This window comes from Amia ocellicauda, chromosome 14 (assembly GCF_036373705.1).
Source record: "Amia ocellicauda isolate fAmiCal2 chromosome 14, fAmiCal2.hap1, whole genome shotgun sequence".
In the NCBI taxonomy this organism is placed as follows: domain Eukaryota; kingdom Metazoa; phylum Chordata; class Actinopteri; order Amiiformes; family Amiidae; genus Amia; species Amia ocellicauda.
In genome coordinates, this window is record NC_089863.1 from 35727710 (window position 1) to 35748693 (window position 20984).

Here is a 20984-nt window from a genome sequence, read left to right on the forward strand (position 1 = left end):
TATCAGTGCAGCAAAGGCTGTTGAAAGTAGCCGGGTACGTGTACAATTCTTCAATAATATCTCCTCCAGACTGAAAGAGAGTATTAAGAGCTACGATGAAGTTACCCAGGAGACGTAAAAAGCTTGCAGCACCTGGTATTTCCAGGAGGTCACCCAACGAAGTACTGACCAGACCCTGCCCCGTTTAGCTTCCGAGATATGATGAGATCAGGCGCGTTCAGGACGGTGTGGCCGCAAGCCAAGAGACCTGGCTGCATGACGTCTCTTAAAGGCTGGCAAGTATTGACGGAATTTCCAGCAAAAAAAAAAAAAAAAAGAAAAATGGAGTGAAAAATATCAGTGCAGCAAAGGGTGTTGAAAGTAGCCGGGTACGTGTACAATTCTTCAATTATATCTCCTCCGGACAGAAAGAGAGAATTAAGAGCTACGATAAAGTTACCCAGGAGACGTAAAAGCTTGCAGCACCAGGTATTTCCAGGAGGTCTCCCATCCAAGTACTGACCAGGTCCTGCCCCGTTTAGCTTCCGAGATCTTAAGAGATCGGGCGCGTTCAGGACGGTGTGGCCGGAAGCCGAGAGGCCTGGCTGCATGATGTCTCTTAAAGGTTGGCGAGTATTGACGGAACTTCCAGCAAAAAAAAAAAAAAAAAAAAAAAAAAAAAAGAAAAATGGATGGAAAAATATCAGTGCAGCAAAGGGTGTTGACAGTAGCTGGATACGTGTACAATACTTCAATTATATCTCCTCCAGACAGAGAGAGAGTATTAAGAGCTACGATAAAGTTACCCAGGAGACGTAAAAGCTTGCAGCACTAGTTATTTCCAGGAGGTCTCTCATTCATGTACTGACCAGGTCCTGCCCCGTTTAGCTTCCGAGATCTGACGAGATCGGGCGCATTCAGGATGGTGTGGCCACAAGCCAAGATGCCTGGCTGCATGATGTCTCTTAAAGGCTGGCGGGTATCGACGGAACTGCCAGCAAAAAAAAAAAAAAAAAAATAGTGGGAAAAATACCAGTGCAGCAAAGGGTGTTGAAAGTAGCCGGGTACGTGTACAATTCTTCAATTATATCTCCTCCAGACAGAAAGAGAGTATTAAGAGCTACGATGAAGTTACCCAGGAGACGTAAAATGCTGGCAGCACCTGGCATTTCCAGGAGGTCACCCATCCAAGTACTGACCAGGCCCTGCCCCGTTTAAATTCCAAGATCTGATGAGATCGGGGGCGTTCAGGACGGTGTGGCTGCAAGCCAAGAGGCCTGGCTGCATGATGTCTATTAATGGTTGGCGGGTTTTGACGGAACATCCAGCAAATAAAAAAAAAGAGAAATGGTGGTAAAAATATCAGTGCAGCAAAGGGTGTTGAAAGTAGCCGGGTACGTGTACAATACTTCAATTATATCTCCTCCAGACAGATAGAGAGTATAAAGAGCTACGATAAAGTTACCCAGGAGACGTATAAGCTTGCAGCACTAGGTATTTCCAGGAGGTCTCACAATCAAGTACTGACCAGGTCCTGCCCCGTTTAGCTTCCGAGATCTGATGAGATCGGGCGCGTTCAGGATGGTGTGGCCGCAAGCCGAGATGCCTGGCTGCATGATGTCTCTTAAAGGCTGGCGGGTATCGACGAAACTGCCAGCAAAAAAAAAAAAAGAAAAATAGAGGGAAAAATACCAGTGCAGCAAAGGGTGTTGAAAGTAGCCGGGTACGTGTACAATTCTTCAATTATATATTCTCCAGACAGAAAGAGAGTATTAAGAGCTACGATGAAGTTCCCCAGGAGACGTAAAAAGCTGGCAGCACCTGGTATTTCCAGAAGATCTCCCATCCAAGTACTGACCAGGTCCTGCCCCATTTAGTTTCCGAGATCTTCCGAGATCGGGCGCGTTCAGGACTGTGTGTCCGCAAACTGAGAGGCCTGGTTGCATGATGTCTCTTAAAGGCTGGCGGGTTTTGACGGAACTTCCAGCAAAAAAAAAAAAAAAAAAAAAAAAAAAAAAAAGAAAAATGGATGGAAAAATATCAGTGCAGCAAAGGATGTTGACAGTAGCTGGGTACGTGTACAATACTTCAATTATATCTCCTCCAGACAGATAGAGAGTATTAAGAGCTATGATGAAGTTACCCAGGAGACGTAAAAAGCTTGCAGCACCTGGTATTTCTAGGAGGTCTCCCATCCAAGTACTGACCAGGCCCTGCCTCGTTAGCTTCCGAGATCTGACGAGATCGGGCGCGTTCAGGACGGTGTGGCCGCAAGCCAAGAGGCCTGGCTGCATGATGTCTCTTAAAGGCTGGCGGGTATTGACAATACTTCCAGCAAAAAAAAAAAAAAAAAAATGGAAAATGGAGGGAAAAATATCAGTGCAGCAAAGGCTGTTGAAAGTAGCCGGGTACGTGTACAATACTTCAATTATATCTCCTCCAGACAGAAAGAGAGTATTAAGAGCTACGATGAAGTTACCCAGGAGACAAAAAAGCTAGCAGCACCTGGTATTTCCAGGAGGTCACCCATCCAAGTACTGACCAGGACCTGCCCCGTTTTGCTTCCGAGATCTGACGAGATCGGGCGCGTTCAGGACGGTGTGGCCTCAAGCCAAGAGGCCTGGCTGCATGATGTCTCTTAAAGGCTGGAGGGTATTGACGGAACTTCCAGCAAAATAAAAAAGAAAAAAGAAAAATGGAGGGAAAAATATCAGTGCAGCAAAGGGTGTTGAAAGTAGCCGGGTACGTGAGAATTCTTCAATAATATCTCCTCCAGACTGAAAGAGAGTATTTAGAGCTACGATAAAGTTACCCAGGAGACGAAATAACTTGCAGCACCTGATATCTCCAGGAGGTCACCCATCCAAGTACTGACGAGCCCTTGCCCCGTTTAGCTTCCGAGATCTGATGAGATTGGGCGCGTTCAGGACGGTGTGGCCGCAAGCCAAGAGGCCTGGCTGCATGATGTCTCTTAAAGGCTGACGGGTATTGACGGAACTTCCAGCAAAAAAAAAAATGGATAAAGAAAAATGGAGGGAAAAATATCAGTGCAGCAATGGGTGTTGAAAGTAGCCGGGTACGTGTACAATACTTCAATTATATCTCCTCCAGACAGAAAGAGAGTATTAAGAGCTACGATGAACTCACCTAAAGGATTATTAGGAACACCATACTAATACTGTGTTTGACCCCCTTTCGCCTTCAGAACTGCTTTAATTCTACGTGGCATTGCTTCAACAAGGTGCTGAAAGCATTCTTTAGAAATGTTGGCCCATATTGATAGGATAGCATCTTGCAGTTGATGGAGATTTGTGGGATGCACATCCAGGGCACGAAGCTCCCGTTCCACCACATCCCAAAGATGCTCTATTGGGTTGAGATCTGGTGACTGTGGGGGCCAGTTTAGTACAGTGAACTCATTGTCATGTTCATGAAACCAATTTGAAATGATTCGACCTTTGTGACATGGTGCATTATCCTGCTGGAAGTAGCCATCAGAGGATGGGTACATGGTGGTCAAAAAGGGATGGACATGGTCAGAAACAATGCTCAGGTAGGCCGTAGCATTTAAACGATGCCCAATTGGTACTAAGGGGCCTAAAGTGTGCCAAGAAGACATCCCCCACACCATTACACCTCCACCACCAGCCTGCACAGTGGTAACAAGACATGATGGATCCATGTTCTCATTCTGTTTACGCCAAATTCTGACTCTACCATCTGAATGTCTCACCTCTTTTTCCTATTTGTAGTGGAGATGAGTGGTACCCGGTGGGGTCTTCTGCTGTTGTAGCCCATCCGCCTCAAGGTTGTACGTGTTGTGGCTTCACAAATGCTTTGCTGCATACCTCGTTTGTAACGAGTGGTTATTTCAGTCAAAGTTGCTCTTCTATCAGCTTGAATCAGTCGGCCCATTCTCCTCTGACCTCTAGCATCAACAAGGCATTTTCGCCCACAGGACTGCCGCATACTGGATGTTTTTCCCTTTTCACACCATTCTTTGTAAACCCTAGAAATGGTTGTGCGTGAAAATCCCAGTAACTGAGCAGATTGTGAAATACTCAGACCGGCCCGTCTGGCACCAACAACCATGCCACGCTCAAAATTGCTTAAATCACCTTTCATTCCCATTCAGACATTCAGTTTGGAGTTCAGGAGATTGTCTTGACCAGGACCACACCCCTAAATGCATTGAAGCAACTGCCATGTGATTGGTTGATTAGATAATTGCATTAATGAGAAATTGAACAGGTGTTCCTAATAATCCTTTAGGTGAGTGTATATGTATGTATGTGTATGTATGTCCAATTGCTTTGACAATACAAATGAAATGAATTGAGAGAGAGAGAGAGAGAGAGAGAGGAATATGAGCTCCTAAAAAACATTTGTTTTTATACATAAGCGGATTTAATTTGTGATTTACAAATGAATATATAGCACTATAAACATACACAGAAGACATGGAATAGAAATTCAGAAGAAAAAGTATTCAAAAAATAATAATTTTAAGAGAAACACAAAAAGAAGAAAGCAGAGAGACAGTTCAGGAAGAAAAGTCAGAAAAGAAAAGCTGAAGACAAGAATTGGAGGTAAGAGACAAATAATTAAACAAAAAAATATGTATTAATAAAATAAATAAGCATTCTCAGTAGTTGACTCAGCCAATGAAAATGCAGAGCTCCGATTTGAATAGAGTGACAGTAGGAGAGAGCCCAACTGCCACTGAGACTGATAGAAATCTATCGAACAGCAGTCTGACTGCAGAGCTGCCTTTTGAAATCCGATACCCTGAAGACATTCGCTCTGCACAGGCTAAGAAGGACTACAAACAAGCTGTGATGAGAGCATCTCCTGAGACCCTCATCCTAGACTACACCGGTAAAGGAGAAAACAGGGTCAAGAACAATCTACTGTTCTACACCGCCTTTCACAAAACCCTGTGCCAGACATACCCCAATAACAACAAGAGGGGCATTAGCAGAGGCAGGCAGATCTCAGTGCTGGTAGAGAAAGACACAGACAGTGTGATGCTCACTTTTAATGTATACCACAACGGGACCATCATGGTGCAGGGCAGCGAGAGCAGCCTGGACCAATTAGCTCTCGGCTTCCACACCTCAAAGCAGCAGACTGAGGTAGAGAAACAAGAGCCAGAGCCGGCCACCCTGCAGTCTGCCCCCAGCCACACGGAGCCAGACAGTGCCCCATCTCCCACAGACTGCCCCCCTGTCTCCCCAAAACTCTCCAGCAACATTAAAACACTAAAGGAATGCCTATCAGTGCTGGAGCTGGAGTTTGCGGAGTTCAGGGAGCAGACCTTGAGCACCCTGGCCCAGACCTCCTTGTGTGATCAGCTCCGGGATGAGATGCACAGACTAAAGATGCAGCACAAGGCTGAGATCCATGAGCTGAGAGCAGCAGTGAGAGACCTGGAGGAGCAGAGCCAAACCCTGAGGACGGAGCTGCGCAGAGCGAGGGAGGAGCTGACCTGGACACCCCAGCACAGCTAGCTGAGGAGCCTGCAGAGCCAGCTGGAGGAGCTAAGAGAGGAGCTACACATCACTGGAGCACAGAGACTGCACTGCACTGACCCCACAACACCTCCAACCCCTGACGCACCCACTGATCCACCCACACTCCCCACCACTCCTGACACACCCACTATCACCAGACCTGCCACTAATACACAACCCCCTGAAACGCCACTCCCCCAAAACACACCCGCTGCCCCCACCACTCCCGACGCAAACCCGGAGTGGCAGGTCAACGCAGAGGTGGTCATTCTGAGCGAATCCAATGGGAAGATCCTGGTTGAGAGGCGCCTCTTCCCTGGGCGAAAAGTGAAAAAGCTTTGGTGCTCCACAGCACAGAGAGCCCTGGAGCTGCTCTCCAAGAGGAGGCTTTGCCAAGTCAAACACATCCTCATCCACACCGGCACTAACGACCTGAGTGCCCGCAGGGGCGATGTGGCCTCAGCCCTGAGACAGGTAGCAACGAAAGCCACAGAGGAATTCCCAACTGCCAAAATTTCCATCTCCACACTGCTGCCCCGCACAGACGTGCCCCTGCACATCATCCAGGCCATCAACGCAGAAGTGTCCCGAAGATGTGCCCTCCTCCCCAACGTCCACCTGGCACACCACTGAGACATCCAGCCACATCACCTGTATGACCACGTCCACCTCAACAAGACGGGTGTGAGGATCATCTCAAAGGTCCTCAAGGACACAACCCTGGGCCGAAACCCCACACACCCCCACCTCGAGACCAGGAGCAAACCCCCCAGCCCCCGGCCACATCCCCAGCCACCGGCTCCACCCCAGCCCCAGCCCCTGAGACCCCGCGGCCCCATTCCCCACCCCCCCATCCCCAGAGGGCCCGTCCAGCACAGCAGAGCGGACAGCCGGGGACCAGCACAGCCACACAGCCACGCAGCAGCGGCTTCCAGAGCCTGGAGGCCCGATGCTGCCCAGCTGGCCCAGATAAGGCAACTCCTCAGTTTCATCTGTACCACACTGCTGAGTTAACTGAGCCTCAACACACATATATATGGTTGTGGAGATGGAGAGTAAGAAAAAATGTGATTTAATTATTCTGATATTTTGATGCAAAGATAAAATCTTTGTGTGATTATTATGTATATCCATATATAATTATTAATAGTAATATAATATCAGTTGTAGACCACAAATTAAACTTTCTTATGTAGAAGAGACAAGTATAATAAAATATATGAACATGTCCTTTAAAATAAGCAGTTGGAATATGCAGGGTTTACGCTCCTCAACTTTTGGAATGAAGAGCACAGGCCCTGAACTGATCAACACTGTAAATAGTTCAGATGTTTTCATTCTTGTAGAGACTTGGTGCTGTGCAGATATGTCTATACACTGGATGGATACAATGGATACAGGGAGCTGATTGTGCCCTCCTATAAAAAACCCAAAGTCAGGTGTGGCAGGGCCTCGTGGGGGATTATCGTGTGGTACAGGGAGGAGCTCCGAGCAGCCCTATGCCCAGTACAGAGAGGAGACACACACCTGTGGATGAAAATCAGAAAAGACACCCTACAAAATAACACAGATATATACCTATGTGCAATTTATATGCCACCCGCAGACTCCCCCTACTATAATGAGGAAGGCTTTCATGAGCTTCAAAACGAAATCTGCCACTTCCAGACCCTGGGCTCTGTACTGCTGTGTGGCGATCTCAATGCCAGGACTGGCAGAGAGATGGACTACATCAATACAGAGGGGAACACACACCTGTTCGGAGACTCCCCGCTGTGCCACACACACACCTCCACACTGACACAGCCACGACAGCGTGGTAAACAAGAGCAGGAAGCAGGTAGTGCGCCTATGTAAAAGCCTGGGTCTATATATCATCAATGGCAGGACCAGGGGGTACTCTCTGGGGAGATTCACATACTGCTCGGCTCTGGGCAGCAGTGTGGTGGACTACGCCATAACTGACCTGGACCCACAAGCCAACAATGCGTTTATAGTCAGACAACAATCTCCACTATCAGACCACAGCCAAATAACACTTTACCTAAAAAGATCAGCGCAGCCACAAGTCAGAGCCAAACTTCCCACAAAACTGGTCTCCCTGCCACCCAGTTAGAGATGGTCAGAGCCCAGCACAGAGAACTACACAAGAGCCCTGAATAGTGATGAGATTGAAAACATGTTAGACAGATATCAATCCTCACACTATCAAATAAACCAAAACGGAATAAACTCAGCCACCAAAACACTGAATGAAATATTTGAGAGACTGGCTTTAAAATCAAACATTAAAACAATTAAAAACCAAAATATGAAATCGTCTAAAAGAAAAAAAGAACAGTGGTGTGACCAGGAGTGTGAAACTTCTAGGAAACACCTGAGACATCTCTCCAACACTAAACACAGAGAGCCCGACAACCAGGAGGCTCGCCTCAGCTACTGCCAGGCCCTGCGGCACTACAAGCAACTCCTCAGTAAGAAAAAAGACCACTATATGGGCAGAATAAATACCCCAAAAACAAAAAATGAAATACCAATTCAAAATGGAGAAATCTGGAAAACACACTTTGAAAAACTTTACCAAAATGTTGAAAACAATCCAAAGCCAGAACAGGTTAAAATATTAAAAAACCTAAATAAATTGGAAGAAATCATTAAGAATAACCAAAATCCCTTAGATAACCCATTTACAATACAGGAACTAAAACATCAACTCAAAATCCTCAAACCCAGGAAAGCCAGCGGCCCCGACAGCATCAGCCCTGAGATGCTGAAGCACAGCAGCCCGCAGCTGCAGGAGGCTCTGCTCAAACTCTTTAACCTGGTGCTGAGAGCCGGGTGTTTCCCTGAGGTCGGGAATCAAGGATTGATCACCCCGATTTTTAAAAGTGGAGACAAATTAGACCCCAATAACTACTGGGGCAGCTGTGTGAGCAGTAACCTGGGGAAGGTGTTCTGCAGTATCATCAACGCCCAGATACTGGCCTTCCTTACCAAGCACAGTGTCCTGAATAAGAGTCAGATTGGCTTCCTACCAAAACACAGCACAACCGATCATATTTACACTCTACACACCCTCATAAATAAATATACCCAAAACAATAAAGGAAAAATATTTGCCTGTTTTGTAGACTTTAGAAAGGCATTTGACTCAATCTGGCACAAGGGATTATTTTATAAACTTCTACAGAGTGGTGTAGGGGGTAAAGTTTATGACATCATTAAATCAATGTATTCTGAAAACAAATGCGGAGTTCAAATTGGCAACTCAAGAACAGAGTTCTTCACTCAGGGGCGGGGAGTGAGACAGGGCTGCAGTCTGAGTCCAACACTGTTCAACATCTACATCATCGAGTTGGCCACAGTGTTGGAGCAGTCTGACGCCCGCAGCCTAACTCTCCATGACACAGAGATCAAGTTCCTGCTCTACGCAGACGACCTGGTGCTGCTGTCGCCCACAGAGCAGGGGCTTCAGCAGAACCTGGCGCTGCTAGAGCAGTACTGTCAGAAATGGGCCCTGGCAGTCAATCTGGACAAGACCAGAGTTATGGTTTTCCAGAAAAAAGCCCCATCTCAGGGAAACAGGTACCGCTTCACTCTGGGCAGCACTGGATTAGAGCACTGCACCAGATACAACTACCTTGGCCTGACCATCAGTGCGTCAGGGAGCTTCAGCATGGCTATAAACGCATTAAAAGACAAGGCACGCCGGGCATTTTATGCCATAAAGACACAATTTGGGAAAACAACAATACCAATAACTATTTGGATTAAAATATTAAACTCCATCATCCAACCAATCCTGCTATATGGGAGCGAAGTGTGGGGTCCCCTCATGAACCTCAATAACAACAATTGGGACAAAAGCCCCATGGAAATATTCCACCTAGAATTTAATAAAAACATCTTACACGTACACAGAAACGCCCCCACGGCTCTGAGGCTCACAGAGCCCGAACACACAATGACCAAAACAACAACAATTGGGAAAATTGACATGTACCTGAAAAGCAAATACACAAAAGATTAGAGACACGAATTAGAATTACAAAACAAATTGGAATGCTACCGGGCCCTGAATAGAAACATTACATTGGCTGAATACTTAAAAATCCAAAATATAAAAGAGAGACAAAATCTAACTAAATACAGGCTCAGTGACCACAGCCTCGCCATTGAAAAAGGCCGCTACAGAAAATTCTGGGTTGCCAGAGAAGAGCGGCTGTGCAGCCAGTGTGACCTAGGGGAGGTCGAAACACAGGCGCATTTCCTGCTGTCCTGCCCTAAATACACAAAAATCAGGGAGACATACTTTAAAATATTAAAAATGCATATCCCTGAGTTCAGCATGATCCCCGATTGCTGCAAACTCCCCGTCCTGCTGGGAGAGGAGGAGCGCACTGCCTTCTTAGCAGCGCAATATGTATCCACCTGCCACAGCCTGCGAGACAGTGTGTAGACACCAGCCTGTGGCACTCCATTTGCAAAACAAAATAAAAACAGTGATTTTTCTGATGTCATGACACAAATTTTGATACAAACAACAAATATGGTTTATATCCTACTTAATTTTATTTCAATGTGTACTATATTTGTTCCACTGAATCTTGTATTGCAATGTTTTGTCTTGATTGATAGAACATTTGTATCTGCTTTGGCAATATTGTGATAGATCATGCCAATAAAGCACCTTTGAATTGAATTGAAATGAATTGACAGACAGACAGACACACGCACACACACACACACAGAGCCAGCCAGCCAGACAGCCAGCCAGCTCAGCCATGACATCACGAGCCTCTCTCAGCTGACTGCTATGACATCACAGAGCACGTACATTCCGTTGCTTGCCGTCTGTCAACCACTCAGTCACTGCCAGCCAGACTGGCTGGCTGGCTGGATGGGGGGGCTGCTTGCTGCTGCTGCGTATCTTAGCAAGCTAATTTGCCTGACCGGCCTTCCTACTCCTATGCCCAAATGCCCACCTAAGCCCGATCTGCTGTTCACCTGGATCACAGCTCCGCCCCAACAAGGCAGATCCTCCCAAAAATGGTACAAACTGATCCACGTTCCCCTCCACGGAAAGCTTTAGCCCAAAATAAGGGACACATTCTGCCCAATATGTCAGCGCCAACCACAGCCTGAGGGACACAGTGACACACGAGCACCGGCTGTAAATATAATGTAAATACTCGTTTGTAATGCATGTCTTTGTATTTCAAAAAAGGAATCTGGAAATGGTATACCTATTTTCTTTATTTGTATGTATTAAAGATCACATTTTATTACATTTTCTTTTTCTGTACTTCATTACATCTTATTGTGATTCATAATTCTATTATTTATTTTCCGTGTATATGTATGTATGTATGTATTGTGACAAACCAAGGGGCAGGGTCATACATGGCAGATATGTCAGGCCAGGTCTGCTGCAAGGTGTGTACTCTAGGGTAGAATACCGACCCTAGGCAACTACACTCCCCAGAAACCCTCAGGCAGCCATTCTAGCACCTAATGTGGTCACTTGGTGTTACTTCCTCAATTATTCACCAGGTATATAAGGCGGGCCTGAGAGAGAGAGAAGTGAGAGACAATAGGGTGAGTTATCTGGAAAACAGAGGTAGCTCATAAGGAGAAAGCCAAGACTTATTTATTCCAGACTTTGTTTAAAATAGAATGATTATGTAAGATTAGTTACAACTCCAGTGTGAGTTAGGTTTTGTTTTCAGATTTGTTTTGTTTGAAGTAAACATACAGGCACAGCCCTGTATTTGCAACCTCCTCCCTGGGTCATGACTGGTTTTTACTCCTAAGAAGATCACAGAGAAGACCCGCACATGTGTACAGCCAAGGCGTTTTGTCACATTTGGTGTAGAATGCGGGCAGCACCTCATGAAACCCAGACTGGCTGAGTGAATTTTTTTATCCAAAAAAAAAAAAACTACAGGCTGTAATAGCCCAACAGGAAGCGACCAGGGTGCAGCAGGTGGCTCACCAGGATGCTATGCGGATGCATCAGGAAGCACTGCAGGTCCAGCATGATACAAATAAAATGTTTAGAGAAGAGCAGGAAAAGGTGACTAAAGAGCTGAAAGAGAGTGTTGAAGCACTTGCAACCAGGATTGGGCCACAGGGGGCTGCAACCCATTCCACTCCCCGCACCAATCACTTTCTGCAGAAAATGACAAAACAGGACGATGTTGAGGCCTTCCTTATGACCTTTGAGAGGACAGCAGAGAGAGGGATGGCCAAAAGATTCCTGGGCAGGGCTTGTGGCACCTTATCTGGCAGGGGATGCACAGAAAGCGTACTTTGATCTGGAGCTGAAGGACGCCCAGGACTATGATAAATTGAAAGCGGAGATAATGACCCGATTGGGCGTGACCACCGCAGTGAGGGCACATCGGTTTCAGCAGTGGGCCTACCAACCAGGACAACCAATCCGAACGCAGATGTTTGATCTGATCCATCTGGCCAGGAAATGGCTACAGCCAGAGGTCCATTCATCAGCCGAGGTGGTGGAGGCCATAGTCCTTGACAACTACCAACGCTGTTTGCCCAAGGACGTTCGACGCTGGGTTGGCCAGAATGAGGTGCTGTCCGCTGACACCTTGGTGGCCATTGTAGAGCGGTTCTATACAGCCGGAGCAGCAGAGCACGTACCGGAGGTTAAAAACTCGTTCCCCAGGCCATGACGAACCAGCGGACCGGGTAAGATGGTTCCAAAGTACTCTGGGAAACATGACGCGCTGGATTGGAAGAAAAGAGCAAGACTGGGGGGGGCAAAGGTGGGGCCTAAAGCCGAGACTAAGGGTTATAGGGGGTCACCATCACAACCAATTGTCTGCTACAATTGTGACAAAGTAGGACATATTGCGGCCCACTGCCCAGGTAGAGAGGAACCAATGCAATGTAATGTGTGTGATATGGGGAAAGAGAAACCGGTATTTTATGCCTGCCCTGTTGGGACGGATGTTTTCATAGGCGGAGTACCTAATCCAAAACACATGTGTACAGTGATAGTCGATGAGAAAGAAGTGGCTGCTCTACTCGACTCTGGCAGTATGGTTACACTGGTCACAGAAAAATTAGTAGCGACCAACAAGCTGGATAGACATCAGGAGCTCAGTATCACATGCACACATGGTGACACACGCCCCTATCCCACAGCCCTTGTAAACATACAGACAGAGGCCGGGAAACTAGATTACGAAGTCGGTGTGGTACCCAACATGCCATATGATGTGATACTGGGACGATATTTTCCTAATTTTGGAAAACTAGATAGAAAACATAGTAAATTGGAAATGCACACTGAAAACTGTAAGCCAGAAGTTGCCTCGATCCCACAACTAGAGCTAAAAGTAGACCTGGTTCCAGTTGAGTCGACAGTGAAGGTTTTGGTTGGGGAAAATTAAACTGAAAACATAGGGGTGGAATGTAGTGACGTAGATGACCCTATGGAGGGTGAGGAACCCAGCACTAGCAGGGTGGGTGAGAATCCATTCATAGAGACCCCTGAAGCTGACAATGTAGAAGTGTCAGTGTTAGAGGGACTCCCCACTGATTTTGGCAGCGCACAGGTGCGAGATCTCACTCTACACTATGCTAAAGAAAATGTGAAGGTAGTAAATGGGACCCCTATGACTACTGCAGACCCGCCAACAGCTTATCCTTATTTTATGGTAAAAAATGACCTATTGTACCGTGTAAATAAGATAGGGGTGGACATTGTGGAGCAATTGCTAGTTCCCACCCCATTCAGACGAACAGTTCTCAATCTGGCACATGGGCATATCCTGGGGGGACATCTGGGGATGGACAAAACCAAGGATAGACTCCTGAGGAGGTTTTACTGGCCAGGCGTACATGCAGACGTGACAGAACATTGTAGCTCATGTCCTGAATGTCAACTACATGCTCCTAAACCAGCCTTCAGAAGCCCACTGGTCCCTTTGCCCATCATAGAGACCCCCTTTGCTAGGATAGCTATGGATGTGGTGGGACCTCTCCCGAAATCAGCCAGAGGGCATCAGTATATACTGGTTATTTTGGATTATGCCACCAGGTACCCAGAAGCCATTCCACTGCGGACCATGGCTTCAAAAGGTATTGCAAAAGAGCTAATGTTGATGTGTAGTAGGGTGGGGATACCGAGGGAGATATTAACAGATCAGGGCACACCCTTTATGTCTAAGGTTATGACCGATCTGTGTAAATTGTTGCAGGTTAAGCAGTTGAGAACATCAGTCTACCACCCACAAACAGATGGGTTGGTTGAGAGATTTAATAGGACCCTGAAGTCCATGCTAAGAAAGGTAATCGATAAGGATGGGAAAAATTGGGAATTCATGCTGCCCTACTTGATGTCTGCCATTAGGGAAGTCCCACAGGCTTCCCTGGGCTTTTCGCCTTTTGAACTGTTATATGGGAGGCACCCCAGGGGGATATTAGACATAGCCCGTGAAACGTGGGAACACGAGTCCACTCCTTTCCGGAGTGTAGTCGAGCACATCAATGCTATGCAAGAGAGAATAGCCACAGTCACTCCCATTGTGAGAGAGCACCTAAGGCAGGCACAGGAACACCAACAATTCGCCTATAATCGTCAGGCTACACTGAGGGTGTTCCAGCCTGGTGATAGGGTGTTGGTGTTGGTTCCCACTGTAGAATGTAAATTTCTGGCTACGTGGATGGGACCTTATGAGATTATAGAGCGAATACGGGAAGTGAACTATAAGGTTCAGCAACCCGGCCGCCGACCCCCAGAACAAATATATCATGTCAACTTAATAAAAGCCTGGAAGGACAGGGAAGTGTTGATGTTGACTTACCCCCCTCAGCCACTAGGGACACCGAAGGTGAATATTGCAGCTGCCTTGTCACCTGACCAGTTGAAGGAGGTGAACGACTTGATAATACGTAATAGGGAAGTTTTCTCAGGCATACCGGGGCGTACCCATTTAGTCTCTCACAACATTGTGTCTCTCCCAGGAAAGAAGGTAAATATGAGGCCTTACAGGGTACCAGAAGCTCGCAGGAACACTATTAGAAATGAGGTTAAGGAAATGCTGGAGGCAGGGGTTATTGAAGAATCCCACAGTGAGTGGTCCAGCCCTATAGTCATGGTTTCCAAACCTGATGGCTCCTGGAGATTCTGTAATGATTTTAGAAAGGTTAATGAAATTTCAAAGTTTGATGCATACCCAATGCCCCGAGTAGATGAATTGTTAGAGAATATTGGGAATGCTCGCTATATTTCAACTATTGACTTAGCCAAGGGCTACTGGCAGATTCCCTTGACCCCGGGTGCCAAAGAAAAAACAGCCTTTGCAACCCCAGATGGTCTGTTTCACTACACAGTGATGCCCTTTGGCCTGCATGGTGCTCCTGCCACCTTTCAAAGGTTGATGGACCACATACTTAGACCACACAGGACGTATGCGGCAGCATATTTAGATGATGTGGTCATTCACAGTCCAGATTGGGAATCACATTTGTCTCAGCTCCAAGCGGTATTGGATTCAATACATGCAGCAGGCCTGATGGCTAATCCAACCAAATGCAATTTGGGGTTGGAAGAGGCCAAATACTTGGGCTATACAGTAGGGAGGGGTATGGTGAAACCCCAAATATCCAAGGTTGAAGCCATAAACTCTTGGCCTAGGCCTGTCAATAAAAAGCAGGTTAGGGCATTTTTAGGGTTAACTGGGTATTACCGGAGGTTTATTCCCAACTATGCTACCTTAGCGGCCCCTCTGACTGATATGACTAAGGCTACAGAACCCAATATGGTTAGATGGGGTGATACAGCAAACCGGGCTTTCCGGAGCCTACAGGAGGCGCTCTGCCGCAACCCCGTTTTAATGGTACCTGACTTTCAGAAAGAATTTATAGTCCAGACGGACGCCTCTGAGGTGGGGATCGGAGTGGTTTTGTCCCAAAGAATGGGTGATCACGAACACCCGGTGTTGTTCCTTAGCAGAAAGTTGGAATCCAATGAAATAAATTATTTGGTAGTTGAAGAAGAATGTTTGGCAGTGAAGTGGGCTTTGGACAGTCTTCGATACTATTTGTTGGGCAGGCACTTCACCCTGATCACTGACCATGCCCCCCTCACTTGGATGCATCGTTCGAAAGACAGGAATGCCCGTGTGATGAGGTGGTTTTTGAGTCTCCAACATTTTCATTTCACCCTGCAGCACAGGCCAGGGAAGGCCATGGGGAATGTTGATGGGCTGTCCCGGGTGCATGCTTTTTTGCGGCTGTCGCTCGACCTATGGGGTCGCAGCTGGGGGGGAGGATGTGGGACAAACCAAGGGGCAGGGTCATACATGGCAGACATGTCAGGCCAGGTCTGCTGCAAGGTCTGCACTCTAGGGAAGAAAACCGACCCTAGACAACTACACTCCCCAGAAACCCTCAGGCAGCCTAATGTGGTCACTTGGTGCTACTTCCTCAATTATTCACCAAGTATATAAGGCGGAAAGATAGAGTCAAGCTAGAAGGTCAGGCCAGAAGCTAGTTTGATTTCTGTTTGTTATTTACGATGAGAACCTTGGAAACAATGTCAAACGGTATGACCTACGTGCCTGTTCCCTAAAACCATGTGTAGACCTATGGACTCTGTTCTATAATGATATATGTTCAGCTTAGTTAGCCTTTAAGATAACATAGTAATGACTTTCTAGCATTTATGCATGTATGTATGTCCAATTGCTTTGACAATACAAATGAATTGAATTGAGAGGGAGAGAGAGAGAGAGAGAGAGAGAGAGAGAGAGAGAGAGACAGACAGACTGAAAAACAGACAAACAGACACACACACACACACACAGACATACACACACACACACAGAGCCAGCCAGCCAGCCAGCTCAGCGATGACATCACGAGCCTCTCTCAGCTGACTGCTATGACATCACAGAGCACGTACATTCCGTTGCTTGCCGTCTGACAACCACTCAGTCACCGCCAGCCAGACTGGCTGGCTGGCTGGATGTGCGGGATGCTTGCTGCTGCTGCGTACCTTAGCAAGCTTATTTGCTTGACCGGCCTTCCAACTCCTCTGCCCACATGCCCACCTATGCCCGATCTGCTGTTCACCTGGATCACAGCTCCGCCCCAACAAGGCAGATTCTCCCAAAAATGGTACAAACTGATCCACGTTCCCCTCCACGGAAAGCTTTAGCCCAAAATAAGGGACAAATTCTGTAACAACATAATGGATGCCCACCCAACCTGTGACAAAACTGAGAAAAAAGAAAAACGCCAGTCCTCCTGGGGGAGGGACACACAGCCACCCTGGCTGCCCAATATGTCAGCGCCTACCACAGCCTGAGGGACACAGTGACACACGAGCACCGGCTGTAAATATAATGTAAATACTTGTTTGTTATGCATGTCATTGTATTTCAAAAAAGGAATCTGGAAATAGTAAACCTATTTTCTTTATTTGTATGTATTAAAGATCACATTTTTTTACATTTTCATTTTCTGTACTTCATTACATCTTATTGTGATTCATAATTCTATTATTTATTTTCCGTGTAGATGTATGTATGTATGTATGTATGTATGTATGTATGTATGTATGTATGTATGTCCAATTGCTTTGACAATACAAATGAATTGAATTGAGAGGGAGAGAGAGAAAGAGAGAGAGAGAGAGAGAGAGAGAGAGAGAGGAATATGAGCTCCTAAAAAACATTTGTTTTTATACATAAGCGGATTTAATTTGTCATTTACAAATGAATATATAGCACTATAAACATACACAGAAGACATGGAATAGAAATTCAGAAGAAAAAGTATTCAAAAAATAATAATTTTAAGAGAAACACAAAAAGAAGAAAGCAGAGAGACAGTTCAGGAAGAAAAGTCAGAAAAGAAAAGCTGAAGACAAGAATTGGAGGTAAGACCTTTCACCTATAGAGACAAATAATTAAACAAAAAAATATGTATTAATAAAATAAATAAGCATTCTCAGTAGTTGACTCAGCCAATGAAAATGCAGAGCTCCGATTTGAATAGAGTGACAGTAGGAGAGAGCCCAACTGCCACTGAGACTGATAGAAATCTATCGAACAGCAGTCTGACTGCAGAGCTGCCTTTTGAAATCCGATACCCTGAAGACATTCGCTCTGCACAGGCTAAGAAGGACTACAAACAAGCTGTGATGAGAGCATCTCCTGAGACCCTCATCCTAGACTACACCGGTAAAGGAGAAAACAGGGTCAAGAACAATCTACTGTTCTACACTCAGTACCCCACCGCCTTTCACAAAACCCTGTGCCAGACATACCCCAATAACAACAAGAGGGGCATTAGCAGAGGCAGGCAGATCTCAGTGCTGGTAGAGAAAGACACAGACAGTGTGATGCTCACTTTTAATGTATACCACAACGGGACCATCATGGTGCAGGACAGCGAGAGCAGCCTGGACCAATTATCTCTCGGCTTCCACACCTCAAAGCAGCAGACTGAGGTAGAGAAACACGAGCCAGAGCCTGCCACCCTGCAGTCTGCCCCCAGCCACACGGAGCCAGACAGTGCCCCATCTCCCACAGACTGCCCCCCTGTCTCCCCAAAACTCTCCAGCAACATTAAAACACTAAAGGAATGCCTATCAGTGCTGGAGCTGAAGTTTGCGGAGTTCAGGGACTAAAGATGCACCACAAGGCTGAGATCCATAAGCTGAGAGCAGCAGTGAGAGACCAGGAGGAGCAGAGCCAAACCCTGAGGACGGAGCTGCACAGAGCGAGGGAGGAGCTGACCAGGACACCCCAGCACAGCCAGCTGAGGAGCCTGCAGAGCCAGCTGGAGAAGCTAAGAGAGGAGCACAGAGACTGCACTGCACTGACCCCACAACACCTACAACCCCTGACGCACCCACTGACGCACCCACTGATCCACCCACACTCCCCACCACTCCTGACACCCCCACTATCACCAGACCTGCCACTAATACACAAACCCCTGAAACGCCACTCCCCTAAAACACACCCGCTGCCCCCACCACTCCCGACGCAAAACCCGGAGTGGCAGGTCAACACAGAGGTGGTCATTCTGAGCGACTCCAATGGGAAGTTCCTGGATGAGAGGCGCCTCTTCCCTGGGCGAAAAGTGAAAAAGCTTTGGTGCCCGACAGCACAGAGAGCCCTGGAGCTGCTCTCCAAGAGGAGGCTGTGCCAGGTCAAACACATCCTCATCCACACCGGCACTAACGACCTGAGTGCCCGCAGGGGCGATGTGGCCTCAGCCCTGAGACAGGTGGCAAAGAAAGCCACAGAGGAATTCCAAACTGCCAAAATCACCATCTCCACACTGCTGCCCCGCACAGACGTGCCCCTGCACATCATCCAGGCCATCAACGCAGAAGTATCCCGAAGATGTGCCCTCCTCCCCAACGTCCACCTGGCACACCACTGAGACATCCAGCCACATCACCTGTATGACCACGTCCACCTCAACAAGACGGGTGTGAGGAAGGTCCGTTTTTAGTGTTTCTCTGAACACATCCAAGCTTACCTAGGCGCTACATATTATTTTCAATTACCCGTAATTCTGATCTGTATTTTGGCTTGTTAATAGAAGTTATTGAAGTTGGACTCCTAATTCAAAATAACCAATATGTATCTCAACGTAATTTACTGACAGACATCACTCTTTATCACTTTAACTTTTAAAGGAACTGCTTTGTATTCTGTGTATTGTTTTATTGTAGTGCTGCTTCCTTTCTTGGCCAGGTTTTACTTGCAAAAGTGATTTTATTCTCAATGTAAGCTCAAAGTCAAATAGTTTAAATAAGAAAACAATGTATTGAAATGAGAACATCATGAACCTGTGTAATTGTGCTGAAGGACAAGCACTGAAAGCAGAGAGAATTTTGTGTTTGGCATTGAATAGCCTTAAAGAAAACTATGCCGTTTTTGGAAACTTTCATATTTAAGTTGAATGTAGGCAAAAACATTCCAGTCACTCTGAAGAGAGAATACAGTTTACTGTTCGAATAAGTAGCCCCTGAATTGAAGATAAAAATCAAAAGTGCTGTTCGTAATTAGTTTACACTTTTACATCAGATGTCTTGTTTTTGCGTTCCAAATTGAGGAGTTGTGGCATATAATGTAAATGAAGTTACTTCACTAGTAGTGCGATTTCTACGTTGTGTATGTGTGTTTGTATATATGAACTCATACATTTTTTAAAGATTGTATTTGGAAAACAAATTCAGGTATAGCACGTGTCCCCCTTTTGAATGGGTTCTATATATAACATTTTAAAACGAATGGTTCTGTGTAGAACGCTATGTTTGGGGGTTCTTCATGTAACCCCTTTGAAGGGGTTCTACATAGAACCATAAAGGGATCCACCAGAGCGATTACTCGAGGAACCCTTTATGGTTCTGTGCAGAACAATTTCTTCTAAGAGTGTGGAGTGTCGCCACACAATTTCTCTCAGAGGGCTTTTGACCAATGGCAATCCAATCCTGAATGACGTCACCACTATCCTGTTGTACTTTATGGGAGAGATGTATTAAGTAGTTTATAATGAGAAGAATAACAATAATCACCTGTTTCTCATAGGTTTTGTATCCATGGTCTCCTTCATATTAGGAAAGGAAGTTGATCCATAGCCTACTCAGAGACAACTGAGAGTTGGTCTCTGAGCAGCAGCACAAAGGGGTCGAGTCTCTCAATGTCCGTGTGTTGGAGATATTCCACCATATTGGTCCCAGCCTTTAAAACAATGTTAAAGAAGATGTTAAAGATATTGTAGAAATATATTGCAGAAGAGCAGAACTACAATCACACTTTTTCAATGCTATTGCTGTTTTCTACCTCCCTGGTGAGGTACCAATGCGGGAAGTTTGAGAGAGTATTTCTAAAATGTGTATGATCCAATACACACAGTTATTTAAAAAGCTGACGTCTTGTACATGCTCACCAGAACCAAGCCTAATTAAATAACACATTTAATATTAAATAAGTACATGTGCAGTAGCCACTTGGACAATTACAGATCCCCAGGTCAAAACACAACAGAAAGACATGGAAGATCGTATTTTCAAATCACATCTGTGGCCCCCATAACTGTAATTTGGTATTAGTGGGTCAAAGGATTTATTTGGTTCAAGTGATAATAAGATCATATTTTGAAAACAAACACTACAGGATGTCATATTTAAAATGACTGTGAGTACCTTTCTTTAGTGACGGTTCTGAGGGGGGCAGGGATTAGTTGAGTGTGCTAATTGGAGCTGTGAAGTGTGCAGAGAAAATACAAATGTTTTCTTTTAATATGAAAACAAAGAACTTTTTTTTAACACCGACCTGGGATTGTGTTTCTTTCCAAGTTTCCTTATTGTTTCTGAGAAGAGACTGTTCACTTGCAAAGTGAACTGGACCCGTGTGACTCGCAGGTAAGGAGAGCCCGTGTTGAACTAAGATGGCTACAGTGAGTTTTCCTGGACAAAGCTCGGGCAAAGGATAG

General features: G+C 46.0%; 8 pseudogenes; all 8 read right to left on the reverse strand.

The window, feature by feature from the left end:
* Window positions 1-120: 120 nt before the first annotated feature.
* LOC136769495 (uncharacterized) lies at window positions 121-239 on the reverse strand (annotated as a pseudogene).
* A 214-nt stretch (window positions 240-453) lies between these two features.
* Window positions 454-572, reverse strand: LOC136769421 (uncharacterized; annotated as a pseudogene).
* Window positions 573-799: 227 nt separating this feature from the next.
* LOC136768909 (uncharacterized) lies at window positions 800-918 on the reverse strand (annotated as a pseudogene).
* A 211-nt stretch (window positions 919-1129) lies between these two features.
* On the reverse strand, window positions 1130-1248 carry LOC136769460 (uncharacterized; annotated as a pseudogene).
* A 210-nt stretch (window positions 1249-1458) lies between these two features.
* Window positions 1459-1577, reverse strand: LOC136769515 (uncharacterized; annotated as a pseudogene).
* Window positions 1578-2137: 560 nt separating this feature from the next.
* Window positions 2138-2255, reverse strand: LOC136769438 (uncharacterized; annotated as a pseudogene).
* Window positions 2256-2472: 217 nt separating this feature from the next.
* Window positions 2473-2591, reverse strand: LOC136769502 (uncharacterized; annotated as a pseudogene).
* Window positions 2592-2805: 214 nt separating this feature from the next.
* Window positions 2806-2924, reverse strand: LOC136768966 (uncharacterized; annotated as a pseudogene).
* Between the last annotated feature and the right edge of the window lie 18060 nt (window positions 2925-20984).